A 23,357-nucleotide genomic window follows, 5' to 3' on the forward strand; every position below is an offset into this window, starting at 1 on the left:
CAAAATATAGCAAGTCTAAAATTGAGTAGAACTAGGAAGGGGGGGTTCCCCATTTTTTTTATCCCCTCATAATAAAAACTGGCGACTGCAATTTGTCTAAAAAATATCAGACAACTTATCACTACTTTATAAATACTCCCTCCTGAACATTTACACATGTCCCTGTCTTTTCCTAGGCACATTTGTATGCATATTTATATGTCTGCATATTTAACAATTCTGCCTGGAATGCAGATTTTATGAACTCAAACTCTGAAAAGGAAAGATTTGGTCAATCTTTGGGAATAAATAATTCATGTTAAAAATTATAAACTGATATTTTTAACCTTACTATTCAGTAAAATAAACAAATTATAACATGAAATTGATACTAAACTGTCTTTCTCAGAAACTATGAATGAAAAACAGAAAACTCATATTTCAATTTTCCTGCTATTTTCCTTTAGTACCTTAATTCATTTAGTATAAATGCAGAGTTAACATTACCACTAGAGGCCAACTTATAACTTGAACTAAAATTAGCATCAATCCCTTGATTTAATCAAGGAAGTTCATTTATTGTTCTATATTTATTTATATACACACAAAAACAACTTTGGTTGGTAAACACAAAATTTATACAAAGTTTTCACAAAGAAATGATACACCCAAAATTGTTCGTTTCAAAAAGAGCGCAATATTGCTCAGGTGTTTTTAAATTAAATACTGTATGCTTAGTTTTAGTTCTTATATTTATTACTGTATAAAGGTTCTTTGTAAAACATATAAACACTTAGTACTTTACTTTTCACAAATGTACTTAATTTAATTGCTTCATGCGTTAGCCAATTAGCAACTATTTCCAATTGTCTTTATCAATTTTAATCATATTACCCTATAGAATCTTAACTAAGACCATCACAACTGTCTTATACTTTATATGCAGTTGTTTCTGGAAAGTTTTTTTTTAGTTATTTTATAATAGTAGATATAATTGCAGAATACATTACAAAATATAGAGAGATAGTTTAATTACAGGATTTCCAAACTAAATAGCTAAATGTCTAAAAAGTTTATGCTCTGAGCTATTTTTGCAGTAATAAATAAGAAATGAGGACAATCGGGAGGAGAAAAGGCTTTGCCATGCCAATTGATGCTGTAGAGCATTTCTCAAAGACATATGAAAAATAGTTGAATCTAAGACATTCCATGAAAAATTATGTTATAATATTCAATTGGATTATCAATATTTTATGTATAGATGTAATAGACAGTTGTCCAAATTCTGCTTGGCCTTCAAAAGCACTCTAAGCTATTTTACAACATGGAATATACCCAACCACAATGCAGAATCATGACTAGTATGAACTACTAATTCTATTTCATAAAATAAAATCTTTCTGCATTATGAGTAATAACTTTAAATGGTTATGTACATGCTTTCCTTCAAAAGTCAACCTATTATGTTTTAATACTAAGCCAACAAAATGACCATACTTGGAAAATAAATAGATAATTATATCAATGGATATTCTGAATAATGAAATAATTGCTGAAGAAGTTAAATAAAAGATATAAGCAAAGATGGATATAATCTAGTTAGCACCTACTTCATCTGTTCTCTTATTTACATTATTATGATCCATGATTAATTAGGGGAAACAGCTTTCTATACTCCTGCCTTCTCTCACAAATCGATCACTCTAACATCATACCTATAACATATTTCCCAACCTAGTGGTCCTGAGATGTGTCTAAGCATAATTCCCAGAATTCAGAGACAAACTGAAACATGTCCAAAAGAACAAAAAGAAATGATAAAGATCCTGGATAGCAGGCATTATGAGAAGTAGTTTAAAATGTGTGAAGAGGACTTCCAGTTTGGGTCTTTTCAGTGACAGACCGAAATCGAGGATCATGCATGGTTTCGATCTGTGCTCGCCAGTGGAGCACCCCGATCCTTTGGCTGAAGCCACCTCATTGAGGAGGTGAAGAGGGGGGAGCTACATCTCTCTTCCTTGGCTGGTCTAAATTCCCTTCCCCGAAGGTGGTTGCAGCGGTGATCAGAAATGGCCACCTCAAAGAACCTGATTGGATAAGATTGTGGAGGAGGAAGACAAAGAGGAAACCAGGACAGACTGGGCTAAACAACAGAGAACATCTAATCAAGGTAACCTGAATCTGAAAGTACCTAGAGAGATACTTCTTAAAAAGAAGGTCTTTAAGTGGCGAAGGAGAGAGAAAAGGAGTTTAAAAACTCCTTTTTAACCTTTATATTGACAATTACAAATGGTATGGAAAGAAATTTATATTAAGCTATTTTGACACTAATAGGCAACCTTAAGCTGAAATCTAATGTCAAAAGGAGAATAAAGATTTTATCTTGGTCATTTTAAAGCCCTAAAAAGGAGAAGAGTGGAGGCAAAAGTGTGGGACTTGGAATAATGGGGAAATGGAGTGTCATCTGGAAAAATAAAGAGGATTAACAGTGAAATTTTGAAAAGACTCCCGAGGATACATTGTAACTGAAATCCTATTAAAAGATACAGTAACCCATGGAAAGGAAAAGTAAAGGAAAGAAACAAGAAGGAACAGTCTGGGATCATTTGGTGATTTTAAAAAAAAGTTTTTGGCATTAGTTTTTTCTTTCTTTTTCTGTTTTTTAGTTAAAGCCAATTGGGTGGTTGTTCAAAAGTATTTAAAATGCCATCACTCCTGGAGGAATTAAAGATGAGTCTTAAAAAACAGAAAGAAGATGCAGAAAGGGGAGGAAGGTTCTTTGGCTTCATATTTGATTTTTTTTGAAATGGCCATCCTGAACTATGAAAAGCAAAAGGAAAAGCTTCAAGAGCAAGAAGAAGGGCGGGACAAAGAAGAAGCCATTTTCAATGATCAAATAATGCAGTGTGGTAATAAGGGGGAAAAGGGGGAAAGGAGTTAAAAGTTTGAGATCAAAGGTAACAGCCAAAATGAAAAATAGTCTGAAAAATAAGTATAACAGCAAGGAGAAGCAGAAAAGAAAACTACAGAAGGGAAAATTAGAGAGAGAAGGGTATAAAAAAGGGATGAGAAAAAGGGGGGAAAGATAGAAAGGGAAAGAACTTATGAGAGCCAAAAACAGGAAATAAAGAAAAAGGGGAAACGTACTAGGATTAAAGGTATTTGCTCAGCTAGAAAACACAGAGACAATGGTTAAATTAAGTTAAAAGTGAGGATTCTGCAAAGGTACAAAAGATAGTGTTGTGACAGTAGAATACTGTAATGAGTTAGAACTGAAATAAGTAAATAATCTATGAGATAAAACTGTATTATTATGTAATGGTATGTTTATTTATAATTAATGCAATAATAAAGAAGAGAGGGAAACATTGCAATTGTATCTAAAGATTGATAAAATATTGAAAAGAAATGTGAAAGATTTATAAGGAAATTTATTCCAGTTATTAGAATGCATTTGAATAATTATTTTGCTTATTAATAGTAAATAACTTATAAGATAAAACTGTATGACTATCCAATGGTATGCTTATTAACAGTTAAGTAATAATGAAGAAGGAAGGGAAACATTTCAATTGTTCTCAAAGATTGATAGATACTGAAAAGAAACATGAAAGATTTACAAGGTTCATACCAGTACTAGAAAGATTTTGAATAACTATTTTGTTTACTAATGCAGAAGCCTGATGATAGCAGTGAGATTCTGCCGAAACGTTGGTACAACTTTAAAAGCACAACTACAATGACATGGGAAAATACCCGAGCAAAGCTGAATACCATATATCTATATATCTATAGATATAGATATAGATATCTATATCTATCTATCTATATATATATATATCCAGATATCTAGATATACATTGCTATGTCTTTAGAATTTTTCTTTTTACATTTTCAAGGGAAAGTACCAAGCAGAGCCTGAATGATGAGATCTACATGATATAAAATAGATATTAGAAATTTGAATATTATAATTTTAGAATGCACAAATTCAATGTTTAATGAGATTTCATATGATAATAACAATAAGATCTAAAGGTGTTGCGCTTCAATTGGCAATCATAGGGGGAATTTTGCTTCTTAAGAAGAGAAGATATGGAAGAGAATATATGAAATTGTAAACAAGACAGACGAAAGTATAAGTACAATGAATAAAAATATATAGAAATTTAGGTAAAAGAAATACAGTTGAATAAGAAGAAAATGAGATAACCATAAAAGAAAATTAAGAGAAGTAAAGGAAGAAATAGTGAGAAGTTGGAAAAATATGATATGAAGATATGAAGTTGAATACATAAGATGAATATGCATATGAAATTGTGTCTGTATGTGATAACCCGGAACGATGCTGTACTCAAATAAGATGTTTTATTTGTTTTGTTAAAACTCAATAAAACTTTATTTAAAAAAAATGTGTGAAGAGAAAATTGAAACAAAACAATCATTTCAAAAATCTGAAAGACTGAGCCAATATCAGTGTAATTAACCTGCCAATGTTCAAAAGAAGATCCTGTCAGCTTCCCAAGTAGATCACATAGGGAACAGGACAAGAATAATTCAACTTTATTCTAAGGCTACTTTAACTAAATCTTGCAAGTCTGAAGATTCCCTCATTGTCTGTTTACTGCCTGACAAGTTGGGGCAGATCCTTTCTTTCTCTACCCAGTACATACTGCTGGCTCCTTTCTCTTTTACCTGATCAAGGCAGCATCTCTCCTCCTCCATCTTCCACTCTTCCATTACAGAATCAAATGTTTTTTTTTCTTTTAAAAAAAGAATTCTGAATTTACATTAAGATAAACTCCACAGTGGTACAAGAACATATTATTTTAGAAGAAATTGTTGTCTCCTTAATTATTTAAGGAAAAACAGAATGGCCACTGACAAGCTTTCTAAAAACCAAATATTTTATATTGCCAAGTTTTTGAATTTCAACGTTTCCTCCAATGAAGCATATCAAAATATATAGGTAGATTTATTCAACTGCTGTATGTACTTTGTCACATATAAAGTAGATAGAAAAAAGAGGGACTAATATGTAGGTTCTTCCTCACAAATTTCCAAGATGCATTTTTCTGTCATGTTTCAAGAAAAAAGAAGATAACATAAATTGTGCTTCTCACAGCTTTCAGGGATACTGTGCCAGACAGAGCCAGATGTAAGACCCTGCTTGTGAAACTGGATCAGAAGGTTGGTGTAACAAGCTCCCTGCCTATGCCTGTTCATCCTTTGGATAAATTGGTAATGTTTTGAAAAACGATAGTTCTTGAGAAATTCAACCTGGCTTTTCTATGCCTAGAGTCAGAGGTGCATCTGGAGTTGATTGTAATCATAGACATAAATAACCTGATCTAGATGATTGAGAGTCCTACTCTCAATGAATGTCACTCACTATATCTGTTCCCTCAAGAACAGATATAGTGAGCTATACCAGAAGTGAAAATGTTTTTGTCTAGTTTTCAAAATTTCCCATTTAGAAAAGTGAAATTCCTTCCATTCCTTGTTGATAAAGTTGTTTGCCCCAGCTTCAAATTCTCATTGTTTTTTTCTATTTAAAATAGCAAAAGGACATTTTTGAATACATGGTAGAGGTAAATGTGGCCAGCTAGCAATTTGTATAGTATGTAGGATAGGCAGTTTTCCTCCACAATGATCTAAAGTCTATCAGAATAGTTTTTCTTCCTTAGGGGCAACCTCATATCACAAGACAGATCAAGATTATAGGACTGCCACTTTGTATGAGCAAAATGTAGCATCTTATAATATTCCTGGACAAGGCTGTACTTAGGTCAGTGGACTGTAAAATCTCAATGCCATAGAAACAAATTATGAAGAAAACTTATACTTTGCAAGTAAAACAACTATTTCGAACTACTGTAAGGAAACCAGAATAAAGACAGATGAAACAACGACAATGAAATGAGTATATTTTTATTCATTTCTTGAGAGACATGGGTGGTCTAAAAACACAAAGTCTAAATAAATAAATATTTTCCCTCAGGAAAAAGGAATCAGTGTTTTTTTTTTCTGTGATATCTTATGCCTGGAAAATGTATATAGAAACCATCCTTACAAAAATATAAAGTTAAAGCTTCATTTTTCTCCCAGATATAAATTCTGCTCCATGTATGCCCAATGAGAATTATTGCTACCTGAATGCAGGTTGCATTTTTGTACAGCATAAAAATGGTCAATTTTAACTTTTTGTTAAGTTTTTTTAAAAAATACACTTAATAGATTCCCTTTGTACAGATTTTCTATCCATGACCCATTTGTATTGCCTGTGACATTCATGCAACATTTTCCTGCCAGGCATTCTCAGGACCAGTGAAATTACAATTCTCAGAAATCCCAACCAGCCTAGTGAAGCTGCTTTAAAATTAAATACATCAATATTGCTTTGGTATTCTGGTGATTACTGCCTGCAAGTTCTTTCCTAGCCAAAAGAAAAGTAATTAAACCTGTTTAATCACACATTACATTTCTTTAATTGCTATTGTTAGATTGCAATCCATATTTATAATTACTGTATCTATAATAACTTTTTAAATGAATTGCTTTGAGTCCAATCTGTTTGTTGAAAGTGCAGTACATAAATATTGGGTTCTAACAACTCTCTTGCGTCTATTTGCATATGTTTTTCCAATACTTGATGTCTGTGGGCAAGACAGAGATAGTTTGAAAGTATTTCAATAAAACCATATTTTGATTTTACTTTTGAAACTGCATTTGTTTCTTTTAGAAAGAGACTTTCTGTTTCTGTCCTCTATCAGTTCTAACATTTACAGTACATGGCTCTTTATACTCTAGTTCTTGGATAAGTCAGCAAAAAATTCAATCACCAATTACTAATACAGTTCTGTACAAGTTTTTTTGTTCATGAAAACAATTCATCGCTCTCAGCAATACCTTCAGCCTTGATTTAAAAAAAAAAAATCCTGAAGAATACACAAGAAATATTTATTGCTAAGTTGTAACTTTCCACATTTTCCCCAGAACTTCAAAAATGAGTTTAAAGGAAGTCAGAGGGACTGTGTTATGTATCTATGAAAACAATGAATTTCATTTTAAATATATATTCTGTCTGAACATACTCAGCCTGCTAAAATATGCTGAAATATGCTAACAACAGAGAAGATTTATTGCTTCCTTTTAAGTAGCAATAAGCAATATTTTAGAGCAAGAATATGCAAATAGTATGATATTCCTAAGCAAAATAGATGCAAAATATCTTCAGACCTTGATATTATGGCTAATCCTTCGATACTGTCAGTAGAATGAATTTGGTTTACATTTTTGCTAAGAAAAAGAAAAGAAAAGAAAGAAAAAAGAAAAAAGAGGTGGAAGTATTAATCTATTGTGTTTTCACCATTCAGTTGTGTCTGACTCTTGGTGATTTTATAGGCAAGTGCTCTCCATGCTACTCTGTTAAACACAGATTCCTTCAGTTTTGGATGTTAATCTTTGTATTAGATTTTATATTATCAAGCCAACGTGTTCTTTGCTTGCCCCTTCTTGTTTCACTAACATTCTTAGCACTGTTGCCTTCTCCAATGAATGTGTGTGCATGACGTGGCCAAAGTAAATCAGATGTAGTCTTATGATTTTAGCTTCTAGTGATGTGACTGTTATATGATTTAAAACCTCTCTGTTAGTTACTCTAGCTGCATACAGATGAGTCTGGTCAGGTGGGTTGGAACACCAAGGTTATGCAAAGCTGCCCATAGAATATTGGGTTCTACCCAGTTAAACGTTTTCCTATAATCAATAAAACACATGTATAGATCCTTTTGATATTCATGTTCCTTTTCCACAATCTATTTAATATTGTCAATGTGATCTTGAGTATGGTGTCACTTTTTAAAGCCAACCTGTACACCAGGTAACTCTTGATCCATGGCATTCTATAGCTTCCATTTAATGATTTTTAATATAATTTTGCTTGCATGAGAAGTCACTGCAATTGTGCGATAGTTGGACCAATTTCTGGCATTTTCCTCAATGGAAGAAAACCAATTATCTATGAAGATTCTCAGTTGTCCTGGTCATGGTTGTCCTAAAGGCACTTCTTCCAAAAAAGACAACTGGATTTTCTGTGGGTTTTTTTTTTCTTTTTCGTTTCAGTTTTTCCAGTTCTGATCATTCAGTCAGACCTGAAGATGCTTCTAGGATGAGAAACAAAATTTATTCAACAGAAAGAACACAGAATGTCCAGTTGCCTTTTGCAAGCACCACTCAAGAAAAATTAGTCCATATATTTGCTAAACTAGAAACAATATTTTCATTTCATACATATTCTGATGATTGTAGGACCAAACATGCCCATCAATGGCAATGAAAGGAAGGGGTGAGGAGCAGAATGGTCATTTGAGGACCTTCCCATTCTTTTGTCTTTATATATTGATGCATTTTCCTTCATACAATTTTATTTGTTGAAGTCAATAGGCATAATTCCAAGGATGTAGAGAAATCAAATGTCTATTAAATTATTAATCCCACTAAGAAGGCAAATAAATAAATAGATAAAAATAAAATGATGCATCTTTTTATTCAAAAAAATGAATGATATTCTGGACGTGCAGGATTATTGTATCCTTGCCCTTAAAAAAAAAAAACCCTATCGAAGGTCAACCTAGAGCAGATCTGTTGCTGCTATATCAACTGTATATCAATTCCTAGGGAACCAGTCAAGATTTTCCTGTTGTGAAGTATTGATGTTCCTACCCTTTGCAGTTAGCTGATGTTTGGTAGCAAACCTCAGGGCTCTTCTTCAGAGCTGCATTAATATACTCTCATTTAAAAATTATGCTGTTATAATGCACACCAAATGTTAGGCTGTCCTCACAGATTTTAATGTAGGATAACTTAAGAAAAGTGACAGGTGAATTCCCATGGGATTACCTACTAATTGGGAAAACAGTCACCAATCACTTTTCGTGAGGGAGCAGGTGAAACCAGACAGATAAAAGTTTTATCCCCGTGGGCTCTGAGGTTTTGAGAATGACTGGCTGCACATAGCAAATGATCCTGCATTGCTACCTGCATTCTACCTATCATGTGTTATACACCTTGACAGAGAAATAGGCAGAATTACTTTTAGACCTTCCTCAGTTCTTGTGTTCTTTATGTGGATCAACAGGATGAACTTGGGCTTCTCAGTAAAGCAAAAGAAAACAGCTTCAGACAAATGCTTAGGTAAAGAACTTAGTAAAGCATTAAATTTAAATATATTTAAATTGTAAATTTAATATTTTAAATTGTATCTCCATACAGAATGTAATTATATTTAATATAATTTTAAAATGAATCCGATTTTGTAGAAAACAAAGGTTCTATTTTGGACTTCATTAACCATATACAAATGACTACCAATCATGATCTAAAAATCTCCAGGGTTAAAAATGAAGAAAATTTAAATATATTTTATTTAAGTATTTAAATGAACATGATCAATCATTAAAATATGAAAATAGATAATGCCTATGCTTAATTTAATGAAAAACACATTTTAGCAGGAAAAAATTCATCAGAAGAAAGCCACAAGGAATATAAGGCTAGCTTAGATTTGTCAATTTCAGTTGTCAAGTGATTTTAAAGTGGCAGTTCTTCATCTTTCTTCTTAAAGACTAATTGATAGAATCATAGCTGTTCTGAGTGATATTATTTCTTACCACTTGGATAAACAGGAAGGGATACCAGCTTTTGGGAGCCTCTTAATCAATCTCTAATGTGTGCTCCAGATAAATGGTTCATCACATGAACAGTATTACAGTTCATCATAGTTTCTGCTTATTATAATACAAAGAGACCAGTTATAGTAACTCTCCTCTGTCCAGTTGCAAGTCACATCTTCTTTTCAGGCTTCAAATATTTATCTCCTGTTCACCTGAATCTTCCTTACCTTTCCAAGTGACTCAAAGCTTGCTGTTCTGTAAAATGCTGAAAGGTATTTCTGAGTCCCAAAGCACAGAATGTTTTCTGGATGCCATTCTGTTTCAGGTAGAAACATGATAATGTCAGAAACATTGCAGGAAATGATCTCTAAATTATCATACAAATATGTTTATTTCTTATGGTTCTTTCTTTGAAACTCCTCTGACAATTTAGAAGGAAAATTCATTATAGATCTCCTAAAAGCTTGTTAAGAGAATTTGTTTGCTTAATGGGCTTTGGCTTTGGGAATGGCAGCATTGTATATATCCTTTTTTAATTTTAAAAAGCTTTTATTGAAATTAAAATATTAAAATACAAATATATCTATAAAAAGAAAAATGACTTGATACAATTCACCATCATTCTCTGACAGTACAAAAACAAATCTTGGCTATATTCATACATTCCAAATGTTCATCCATTTCAACAGGTTCTCATTAATCATATACACATACAGCACGAGAGGAAAAAAAGTGAACTTATTTTTAATCTATACCTTTCATATTTCTACTGTCTATCCATTGATACCAACTGTTCCAAGTTTCATAATACTCCAAGTCTCCCTTGTTATTCAGTTCTATGGTGAGTCTATCCATTTCCACACATTCAATTTTTTTTATTATTATTACACAATCTGATGGTATGTTAGACATTTTCCAAGCTTGTGCTAGTGCAATCCTTGCTGCCATAATAGTATATATGGTCAAATATTTAATCTTTTGGGGGTATTTACCCTTAATGATCCCCAGGAGAAACAATTCAGGCTTCAACTCTATTCAACAGTGAATGATTTCATTTAGCCATTTTAATCCAATATTTTTTAATCTGGGCGTAGCAACCAGACATGGAAAAAAGTACCTTGTGCTTGTTTGCATTTCCAACAATTAGGGTTTAAGTTGGGATACATCTTTGCAAGCCTTGTTGGGACTAAATGCCAATGGTAAAACATCTTGTATTGGTTTTCTCTGTATGCAGCAGATTTTGTTAAAGTATATTTTTTGTTCCACATTTTTTCCCAATCTTCTAACTCAATATTGTGTCCAAAATTTTTGGCCCAAGCTACAACTGGCCCTTTTACTATCTCTTCTAAATTGAAATTTAATAAATAATTGTATATTTTTGATAGTAATTTCTCTTCAATAATAATTTGTCTAACTGAGTTGTGTCTAATTCAAGTCCATATTCCTCTAAATATTTTTTGTATGCAACTAGAGATATAGCCACCAGTCTATATTTATTCCCTGTGCTTTTGATTCTTGGTTGGTTTTTAATATTCCTCGATTGTCCAAAATTTTATTAATTTTACTAATTGTTGTGTTTCCCCAGCAGCAGATACAGATGGCAGAGGTCTCTGATAGTGAGGACTCAGATGAGGGGCCTGCGTGTGATGCCGAGATGGGGCCAGAATTATCAGACATTGGGGTGCTACCTTCAGAGCTTGTGAAGTCTGGCAGCAGTGATGCAGAGGACTCTAGGGATCCTGTGCCCAATGCGTGTGTGCACAGGGCTGGTTGAAGGAAAGAGCAGCTGAAGCAGCAAGGGTGACTTGGGAGTAAGGCTGGAAGGTGATGGGGATGTGTTCTTTGCAGAAAGCAAAGAAGTTCTTTAGATTCAGAGTCTTTGTTGAAGCCCTGCTTACTCTGGTTTGTTTTTGAAACTTCTGTCAGTGGATATTTAATCAGTAATTAGTCTTCTGTCTTGGCAGCCTTTTGCAAACTTGAAAGGGCTTGCTTTTGATATCGGACAATTAGGTTTAAATGTTTCTTGGCTGGAAATGCACTGAATTCCCAATGCCACATTAAAAAAGCTTTGCTTTTATACACAGTTTGTGTTTATTTAATTTGAACAAGGCTTGGGTCAGAACACTAATATCCAATGTGTTGGGGTGGTTCATTGCCTCCATAGTGGATAACCAGCCTGGGATTTTAATATATTTTTTTCTAATTTCCTCCCAGGTCTGAATCAGTGAATCTTATAAGATATGTCTATGGAAATATGAGTGTTTCTTATTTCTGGCATTCCAAATAGAAGCATGCCACTCCATCTGGATGTCATGTCCTTCCAAGGTCAAAATTCTCCTATTGTCTAAATTAATCCATCCCCTGATCCAAACTAAGGATGCTGCTTTATAATAAGTCTGCCATGCTGCCATCTACTATCCTGTAGATAAATTAATTTTATCTGCACTTTTTTTTCCTGACCATACAAATTTCATGGTTATTTTATTTAACTCTTTAAACAAATTTTTATCTAATTTTATGAGGATTGTTTGAAATAAGTAAAGCAATTTGGATAGAATATTCATTTTAATTGTTGCAATTTTCCCTAATAATGAAAGCTGTAGTTTCCCCCATCTATCTGGGTCTTTTCCAATTTGTTGTAATAATTTTGTATAATTATCCTTTTTTTAATGCTGAACATCTTGCCATTAGCCAAACGCCTAAATATTTCAACTTTTTTACAATTTGGAGCTCCATTTCTTCTTCTAATTCTCCTTTCTCTTTTGCAATTAAATTTCTGACAAGCATTTCAGTTTTTTCCTTATTAATTTTAAGGCATGCTACCTCCTCATATTTCTCTATCTCTTGCAACAATATTCTAGTGGGTCCTCAATAAAAAAAAATACCATATCATCTGTGAATGCCTGTAGTTTGTATTCTTCTTGGTTAATTTTGGTTCCTTTTATTTCTGTGTTTGATCTAATTCTTATAAATACATGCCTCTTTCCATGATTCTGGTAGCTTTGCCTCTGTCAAGACCTCATTGCATAGTTGGTGTATTTTTCTTTTTTCTTTTTTTAATTTATAGCTCAACCATTGCCTTGCCTTGTTCTCATGTTCAAAATAATTTTGTCTTGCAAGTTTTAAATTTCTTGCTGATCCTTCTTGATCCAAAATATTCAATTTATGTTTTGCTAAGGCCAATTTGTTTTTAATTTGTTCTTTCCCAGGTTCCATTTGAAGGTTTTTTCCTAAATCTTTAATTTCCTCAGATAATGTATTATGATTTTTTTCATTTTTCCTAATTTCTTTTTGCAAAGTAGGCTATCGTTATCCCTCTTAAATATGCTTTCATGGTGTCCCACAAATTTTGTAGTGAGGTATGTTGTTTTTTATTATCCTTAAAAACTAGCTCCAATTCTTTTGAAATCTTTTGGATATATTTTTTTTCTTTTAAGATTTGTGGGTTTAGTGTCCATCTATCTCTTTTCCTTTTTTGTCTTTTCCATATTATTTTAAGAGGGTTATGGTCAGCCCATTTTTTTGACATAATCTCTATTGTTTCAATATTTTTAATTAGGTTTCCATTTATCCAGGCCATATCAATTCTTGACCAGGACTAGAATAGAAGGTGAATTTAAGTTTCTTCTGGGGCTAAGGTTCTCCATAAGTCTAATAAACTTAATTCATCTGACATTTCAAAAAAGGTTTTGGGTAGTATATTCCTTTTATGTGTGTTTTTTTATCACTAGCATAATTTTCTTAATGTACACTATTGCATTATAGTCACTGATTAGACATACATTATTATTCCCCATTTCTATAATTTTATCATGCACATTTGTATAGAACTCACTTTGGTTTTATTAGGCATTTATATAACAACTAATAATATATTTCTTTCCCTATTGTTAATTCAACTATCAATATTCTTCCTTTTGTATCCATATGTACTGGTTTAGCTGTTATCCCTTCTTTAATGTATACTGCCACCCTTCCTTTTTTTCTTCTGCTAACGTTGAATAAAGTTTCCCCAATTTATTACACTGTAAATATCTTTCATCTTCTTTTTTAATGTATACCTCTTGGATGCACACAATAGCCATTTTTTGTTTCACTAATTTGGAAAATATTTGTCTTCTTTTTGATGGCGAATTTAGGCCATTAGACATTAATAGATATTAGTTTCAGTTCTTCCATTTTTTATTTTTGTTCCAGTCACTGCCTTTTATTCATCCTAGTTACTCTTTCAGTCTTTGTTCTTACTCCTTCTTTGTTCTTACTCCTTGTTATTCACCTTTTCTTGCTCTTTCTCTCTGGTGTCCTTCTGTTGTTCATCTTGACTCACCAATTCTAACTCCTCTCTGCTACTCTATTCTTCCTCTGGTCCAACTAACTGGTCATGGAGATCTTGGGCCTTTTCCAAACTTGATTTTGATCTTTTTATCATTCCAGGATACCAGCATTCCCTCCGGAGTAATCCATTGGAACAGATTATTTCTCTTGTTTAATTGGATCACTAGAAAACGGTAGTCATTCCATTCTTTGCGGACTCTTCTAGGGATTTTTTTCAATGTAATTATTTCTTTCCCTTTGTACATTATTAGCTCTTCCCTTGAGATCTTATATATAATGTCCCTGACTTTTTTATGGGCAAATATTATGTGTACTTCTCTGGGGAGTCTATGGAATCTGGCATAGCTTGTGTACACTCTTTAGACTTCATCTAATTCATTTAAAATTTCCTGCCTATCCCTCTGAAGGGCTTCTGCAATCAATTCCACCATCAACATGCCCAGGTCCTCTTCCTTTGTCTCCATTATGTTCTGGCACCTTAGAAAAAAATGTATCAAGGATTCTTCCAGGTCTTTATTAAGCCCTGTCATCTTTTGGTCCACCATTTCTAGTTTTTTCTCAGTTTGTTCCATTCTATTTTCAATTGTTTTATTCTTTCCTTGTTTTTCTGGATCACTTCTTGGATTGAGCCCATCCTGTTGTCAAGTTTATGTACCTCTGTTTTCATCTCTCCCATTTCTGATTTTATTTCTCCGTGGTTTTTGACATGTTTTCCTGGAGTGTAACCATCGTTTCCTGTATTGTCAACAATGTGGATTGCATTGTCTGCATACTGGGGGTGATATTCACTTTTTATTGTATTCAAAGTGGTAAACATTCCTTTGATTAGTCATTGGCTTGACGTGGATGGGCTAGATATTGACAACAAAGGTTTGTTTTCAGGTTTGTGATGCTGTCATCTCTTTTATAATTTTATGCTATTCTCCTAAGATTTTATATATGTTCTCCAAAATTACCGTCTAGTTTAATTAATATGCTCTATACTATGGATTCCTATAGTTTATATTATTCTCTTTCTATTCTATATAATTTTATCTTTCAGGGTAGATATCAATAAATATTAATAAATGTTACTAAACAGTACTAGTAATTAATAATAAATATAATAAATGTTAATAAATATAATCATCAATTAGTAAGTGATAAATAATAAATACAGTGAATACAATAAATACATTTAATAGTTAATAGTAAATATAAGTGTCAATACACCAAAAGATATATATTAGCACTAAATATTACTATATTATAAATAAAAATATATCTACAATTCTCAGATGAGATCTTAAATATGTATATCTAAAGAGAGTAAAGTATAAGTTTATACAAATGTAATTTGTATAGTTTACACTAAAATATATATAAAGTCTACTTACAAAGTTTCTATATCAAGTATTTTCTATTATTAATCTTTATCAAAATATTCCCTAGTTTTTTACATCTAAATATATGCAATTTTTAGTAATTGTACAATACAGATACCTACTTTCCTAAAGGCACCAGAAAATATAAGAGATTAGATACTTCAATATCATTCCTCCAGTTGATCTCACTATTGCATAAGTTCTCAATTCTTCTCTCATCTCACAATGGCAGTCTCACACTATCTGCACAGTCACTTTCCCACACTTTTTCCTCACAGCCATCAAACCTGTTCTCTTTCCATTGTAGCTCAAAATTCTAGATCTTCAAAGATCAATTCTATAGTTATTTTTCCCCCAAAAGCAATACACCTGTCTCTTTTCTTTTATCTCCTCTTTCACTGTTTTGCTGGCTGGTCTTTTCTTCTAGGTGCTATTCTGCTCCTAATACAAAATGCCACCTGTCTTTTGGGATAAAACCTTTCTATTTGGAGACTCATTGATCTTCTTGATTTCTCCTCCAGTTGTCTCTTCACTGATCTTCCAAACTCGTCTAAATCCACTGCTTGCTTGTTGCTGCTGTACTGTCTTCTCTCCTTGCTTCCTTCTTCAAATCAGCATGGGTCTGCCATAAAGGCTGGCTTCTTCTGTATCAGGCTGAAGTCTCCCTTTTTAGCACAGCTGGAAACCACACCTCTTCTTGTTGCCTCTGAGAGTTCCCCTTTCCCTTGCTAGTCCCTCCAGGACCAAACTTTGCCTCAGATGGCCACCAAACACAAAAAACTCCAGCACAGAGAATAAAGCGCTGTTTCTCTGCACCGCCTCAGCACAATGTCACTGCCGGAAGTCCCCCATTGTATATATCCTATGCAACTGTTGCATTAGTCTCTGCTTACAATGTACTATATGATAATTCAATTGACCAATCAATCACCAACTCTTTAAAATAAGCTTATTTTTTTATACATAGTATAGATTTGCAAATAACAGCTTTTTATAACACCTATGGAAAGTGAAGTAGTAAAAGTCTTATAAGAAGACATTTTAAAGCCTTTCAGCTACCATTTTTCTAGTCAGCAATGAGTTGTCTTAATCCCAGAGATGTCACTTTGTGATTCAGATGTCATACAAGTTGACAAATAAAAAAAATACTATTCCCACCTCAGATAGATTCTACAAATAGAATTTCCTCAAATTCTTCGGATACATAAATTAAACTCAGTAGCTTTCAGTGTTCCAAGACACACCATAAATTATAATAAATGTTATATACCTATGAAAGATAAATCCTTCTTCAGGTTTCCTCATGATTTCATGGGGGCATAAATTTTGGTTAATGGATAATAAAAATGGAAGAATTTTCCTTTCTTCAGGAATCTGTTCTCAACTTCCTGGTTTAGCATGTGTGTGTGTGTGTATTTGTGTGTGTACACATGTATTTTAATTCAGCCAAGTGTTGCCATCTAGCTGGGTTATGTAGCTATACACATTAATAAATATGCTCAAATCCATATCTTTGTAAATATAACCCTACATTCTAAATATTTAGCAGAAATATAACTTACACATTACTTTTCCACATTATATTTTAATATTTTCATGTTCAGAAATATGTATTTTCCCTCTTTTTATTTTGCTTCATCCACCATGGCAGAGGATGTCTAAAGAAAGAAAACAAGAACCCAAAATAGATCATGTTTTTCCTGAAATAAGGACTGGTTAAAAATATATATATAGAACCCAGGAGCATAGCAACTCAGCATGGCAAGAGCTAATTTAGCTGATGGCTACAACTGAGTTTCTGACATGCTGGTTGGTAGTATATTTGAGCCAGAGGTAGTTGGAATCTCATGACTATTAAGTAGAAGGGCAATGGAATAAAACTTTCTACTATCATTTATTATTTTTAACAATTCAGAGTGGGTGTTTTGGGGGGCTAATATCTCTCTAAATTTAAATCTAAATCCACTTCTAGGCAGGGAGTGGAATGGAGTGGAGTGGAGAGGGATGGAAGGAAATAGGAAGGAAGGAAGGAAGGAAGGAAGGAGGGAGGGAGGGAGGGAGGGAGGAAGGAAGGAAGGAAGGAAGGAAGGAAGGAAGGAAGGAAGGAAGGAAGGAAGGACAGACCATTACCAGGAATCATAAAGACTGTGTTGGTAGAACACAAACTTATGAAAACTTGAATTCTACAAAATTTGCTGCCACTGATAAGATTTATGTGCTACCTTAGTTGACATCTAAAGAATTTTTTCCAAACAACAACATCATCATTATCATCATCATCATCATCATCATCATCATCATCATCATCATTATTATTATTATTATTAAACTTGATTGCAGGAAATACAACTTCAGCAACAGAGTGGTCAATGTCTGGAATACTCTACCTGACTCTGTGGTTTCTTCCCCAAACCCCAAAAACTTTAACCTTAGACTATCTACTATTGACCTCACCCCTTTCTTAAGAGGTCTGTGGAGGGCATGCATAGGCGTACGAACGTGCCTACCATCCCTGTCCTATTGTATATAGATATATATCTTATATGTATCCATGTATTCATAACTATGTTTTTTTACTTGTACCTATTATCTTGTAAGTAATTGACAAAATAAAATAAAATAAATAAATAAAAATATCTCAGTGTATGGGTAGGTAAAAGAAAAGGAAGTGCTTCAGCTACCATAAAGGTATTAGGACTAGCCTTTTATTTTTAAAATTTATTTATTAAATTTATATGCAGCCCACATAACTATCAAGTAACTCTGATAGTATCTGCTAATTGTAATGCATGTTTGTTAATACAGGCAGTTCTCAACTCACAATCATAATGGAACCTACCCATTGTGGTCAAAAGTCATGATGTTTATTTAGCAAGGTGACCATTTCTCTTGTTATTAAGCAAACACAAGAGTCATTAAGCAAAGCATGAAGTGAGCTGAGAGACCTAGTACAGACCTGCCTAGCCTCTCAAGGCCTCCCCCATACTTGAGGCACCACATGCTTTGCTTCCTGCTTCATGGGCCTACATTCCATTCCTCAACCCCATCACCCATTACACTTACATGTCAAAGATCTTTAGAGACCGCTTAGGGAGCAGAGCAATCCACTTTGTCCAAGGCCAGGGGGCATGGAAATAGAGCCCAGTAATAAAGTGGCCTGCTCTGCTTTGCTAATGCAAGTTATGAAGTGCTCTAGATATCTTTGAAAAATAAGGATGCAATGTCTGACATGGGGTGAGTAGAGTATTTGGCTTCTTGAGGTGGGAAGAGGTCCAAGACCTGTGATAACCCAGTGGGGCAGTCTGGGAGAGGAGATAGGTGGAGGAACAGCTACTGCAGCATTCTGCAGTTGGTTGTGACAAATGACTACAAGGGTGCTGCATAGTGGTGGGATTCAATTTTTTTTACTACCGGTTCTGTGGGCATGGCTTGGTGGGTGTGGCAGGGAAAGATACTGTAAAATCTCCAGTCAGAGGTGGTATTTGCCTCTGGTGCTGCAGGATCAGTAATTTTGAATGTGGGTTATAGGTAGCTTTTGCAGGATCTACTGTAACTTTGAATATTGCTAAGAGGCTGGTTGTAAGTCAAGTACCCATAAATGCATGCTATTAAAATAAGCAATGAAGTTCATATTTTATTACCAATACAGTCAAAATCCCATTATGCTATTTATACATATTGTACATGGGAAAAGGCACTTTTATTTGTTTGCCAATGTGTAATCCTCTCTTTGAGGGGAATCTTGACTAGGTGAGAAGAGTTCTACATATACATGTAGCACCTTTCTGCATGCACGTTGAAATCATAAATAGATGATTTTTCTCATTGCTATTATAGTATACATAATATTATAGTATTATAGTACACATAATATTATAGTACATAATAGCAATATATACTGTACTATAATAGCAATGAGAAAAAATGTAAAATACAAATATAAAATTAAAATTATATGGTGTGGTTGCATGTTTTCCTTATGAAAAAAAAGAAATCAACATGATAGTGAGTACTTCACAGATTTTAGTGAAAAGCCAATAGGACATTTATGGTTAGGAAATTTGTATTCATGGTAAGAAGCAGGAGGAAGAGTGCTTGTATGTTGAATTCCGCAGTGTAGAGTAAGTCAATTAAATGATAATTGGTTGTTTTAGAAATACTGAAAAGTTCAGGTAAATGGAAAAGTAAATATTAAGAAAAAAACGCATCTCTGAAAAATAAGAATAATGAAAATGCGCACTTTGTAACTGTAGAAGCAATTAAGAATAAATTCCATCTCAATATTATTATTATTTTGTTGCCATAGAACTCTGCTCACAACAGAAAAAATATTTTCATGTAGCTGAAAAAGTCAAGTAGTCATGGTTATTTGAAACAGGGATATTTGAACCTTTTTTTAAAAAAAAAAAAAAGGTTCTTGCTTTCTAAATTGAACTGATTTTGCATTCTGATCGTAGCTTGATCTTTAGTATTTTCCAAAATGCATGTATGTAAATTGTGGATTATCTGTATAGCACTGTGGGATGTTAATCTAGTTTCAGTTATTTCTTAAAAAGAACTTGGGAAATTGGGATAGGAACACAGCTTTTAGCCTTTTTATCCTTCACCAGATCATATTAAAAAAAAAATCAAATTTAACTTGATGTGAATCCAGTGCTTCCCACAATATGGAATGATAAATAATTGGGGGAAATAAAATATATATATAAATGAGAAAAATGAGAAAGTCAGATGGCATTTTGTTAAAAGTACACATAAAAGTGTACAAATCTATATATTATTTTTAAATTTGTGCAGAAACAAAAATATTAGTATAAATTTGGAAAACTGAGAACTGCTAAACAAATAATTCCCTCAACACTGTCCAATTATTTACAAAGTCTGCACTATTATTACTATTAATCTTCTCATCACTCATTATCAGCCATCCCCTCCCACTTGTGACTGTATGATTGTAACTTTGTTGCTTATATCCTTACGATTTATATTGACTGTTTCCTAGTATGATTTGATTGCTTATTGTGCCCTATGACAATTATTAAGTGTTGTACCTTATGATTCTTGACTCTTGATGAATGTATCTTTTCTTTTATGTATACTGAGAGAATTTGCACTAAAACAAATTTCTTGTGTGTCCAATCACACTTGGCCAATAAAAAGAATTCTAATTCTAAATGTATCAATTCTTTTCATTATACACGTGAACTTTATCTCCAAAGGTAATATTATTTATATAGTATTGAAATACTTAATTCAAAAATTCAAAAAATAGAATAATCTGAATTGAGTATTTCCTCAACAAAAATCTGTGCATATAGTTAAGGCAGTGATATTAAATCTGAAATGAATAAATGTAATATTAAGATCATGGTATAATTATATATTGATGGCTATAATATTGCTGGCTTTTTTAACTGGAAACTATAATAAGTGTAAGCTGGAAACAGAAAACAAATTGACTAGAAACTTTGAACATCTTCCTTAATGACAAGTCGCAAACTATAGGCACTGAGCAGGGCAAATTATGACTTGAATGGAGAAGGGTCATCCAAGTAAACTTATTTGAATGAGATTCAGAACACACAATAGGAAACATTTCTCATAGCACATCTGAAATGTGAAAAATGTGCTTTTTCAGATCTGAAATCTGAAAAATTCATTATCAACATTTGATGATCATTAACTTACATGATTTTAAAAGGAGACTATATACACTTATGAAGTATTTGAATATAAACCAAAGATATTTTTTTTCTTTTTCCTTTTATTATTTTATTAAATATAGAAAGAGCAACAATTTTAATAAACAGTGTGTTGTCCGGTTAGAGTTAATTTGAGCAATAATCATTGTCATAATAACAATAACATTCATAACATTAGTACTAATCATATAGTAACATTGATGTCTCATCATAACATTGATAATAAATATATAATAACAATAGTGCTTACTTATCCAGCCTGGTATCTGGTTACATTTCCAGCACTTAGAAGACATATCCTTGAACATCTTAGCTAGTCTTGCTGGTGTAAATCAGAGATATTTTAATAGAAGCAAAGGACTACAGTAAGGAAAACAAATCAAACAAGAAATCCAAGAAAAAAAAAAGGACAAGTACAAAAAATGGAAAGAAGGCAGAAGATCAGCAAATAGAATCTGCAAAGATGAAGTCAGGAAAGCAAAGGCTCAGAACAAACAGACTTACAACAAAAGTCAAAGATAATAAAAAAAAGTTTCTTCCAACATATAAATAACAAGAAAAAAATCAAGGAAACAGTCGGTCCACTAAAGAGAGAAGATGGCAAGGAAGTAACAGGCAACAGAGAGAAAGCAGAACTGCTTAACTCATTCTTTGCATCCGTCTTCACGCAAAGAGAAACTAGAGCTCAACCCACCAAAAAACATAACTGTAAAAGACAGACTGGAAATAAAAGTTAAAATAAGCACACACAAAAAAGTAAGAAAACACCTGTCTGATCTTGATGAACACAAATCACCAGGGCCTATGGATTACATCCCAGAGTTTTAAAGGACCTGGCAGAGGTTATCTCAGAACCATTGCACCATATTTTTCAAAAAATCCTGGAGCACTGGAGAACTACCAGAGGACTGGAAAAGAGCTGATGTGGTTCCCATCTCCAAAAAAGGGGAAAAAAAACAGACCCAGGAAACTATAGTCCAATCAGCCTAACATCAATATCCAGGAAGATACTGGAAAAGATGATAAAAAAAAAACAGATCTGCCAACTTCTAGAAACAAGTAAAGTAATAACTAGCAGTCAGCATGAGTTTGTTAAGAACAGATCATGCCAAACCAATCTTATTTCATTCTTCAACATAGTGATTAAATTAGTACACCAGCAAAATACTGTGGACATAATATATTTAGATTTCAGCAAGGCATTCGACAAGTAGACCACAACCTACTTCTTAGTGAGCTGGAAAAAGGTGGAATAGATAGAATCACCTCCAGATGGATTCGCAACTGGCTGGCAAACCATACACAACAAGTAGTCCTTAATGGGTCTAAGTCTACAAGGAAGGAAGGAAGCAGTGGGATGCCATAAGGTTCCATCTTAGGCCCAGTACTCTTCAATATCTTCATTAATGACTAAGATGAGGGAATAGAAGTGAAAGTTACCAAATTTGCAGATGATACTAAGATGGCAGGAATAGCTAACACCCAAGAAGAAAGTCTCAAGAGCCAGATGGATCTTGACAGACTAGAACACTGGGCCATATCTAATAAAATGAAATTCAATATAGAGAAAAGTAAAGTCCTACACTTAGGCAAGAAAATCCAAAAGTACACATACAGATTGGGTGAAACCAGGCTCAGTAACAGTAACTGTGATAGGGATCTTGGAGTCTTAGTGGACAACCAGCTAAATATGAGCCAGCAGTGTACAGCAGCAGCCAAAAAAGCTAATGCAATCCTAAATTGTATTAATCAAGATCAAAGGAGGTACTAATACCACTCTATAAAGCCTTGGTAAAACCACACCTAGAGTACTGCATTCAGTTTTGTTCACCACATTACCAAAAAGATGTTGAGACTCTAGAAAAAGTACAGAGAAGAGCAACCAGGATAATTAGGGGACTGGAGACTAAAACATATGAAGAACGGTTACCGGAACTGGGCTTGGCTAGTCTAGTAAAGAGAAGGACCAGGGAAGACATGATAGCAGTCTTCCAATATTTGAGGGGCTGTCACAGAATGGATCAAGCTGTTTTCTAAAGCGCCTGTAGGCCAGACAAGGAATAATGGATGGAAACTGAACAAGGAGAGATTTAACCTGGAAATAAGGAGAAACTTTCTGACAGTGAAAACAATCAACCAATGGAACAGCTTTCCCTCGGAAGTGGTGGGAGCGCCATCACTTGAGACTTTCAAGAAGAGATTGGACTACCATTTGTCAGAAATGGTGTAGGATCTCCTGCTTGGGCAGGGGGTTGGACTAGATGACCTACAAGGTCCCTTCCAACTCTGATTATCTGTTATCC

The sequence above is a fragment of the Pseudonaja textilis genome, chromosome 7 (assembly GCF_049901715.1).
Source record: "Pseudonaja textilis isolate UNSWEBS1 chromosome 7, rPseTex1.2, whole genome shotgun sequence".
NCBI classification, from domain to species: Eukaryota; Metazoa; Chordata; class Lepidosauria; order Squamata; family Elapidae; genus Pseudonaja; species Pseudonaja textilis.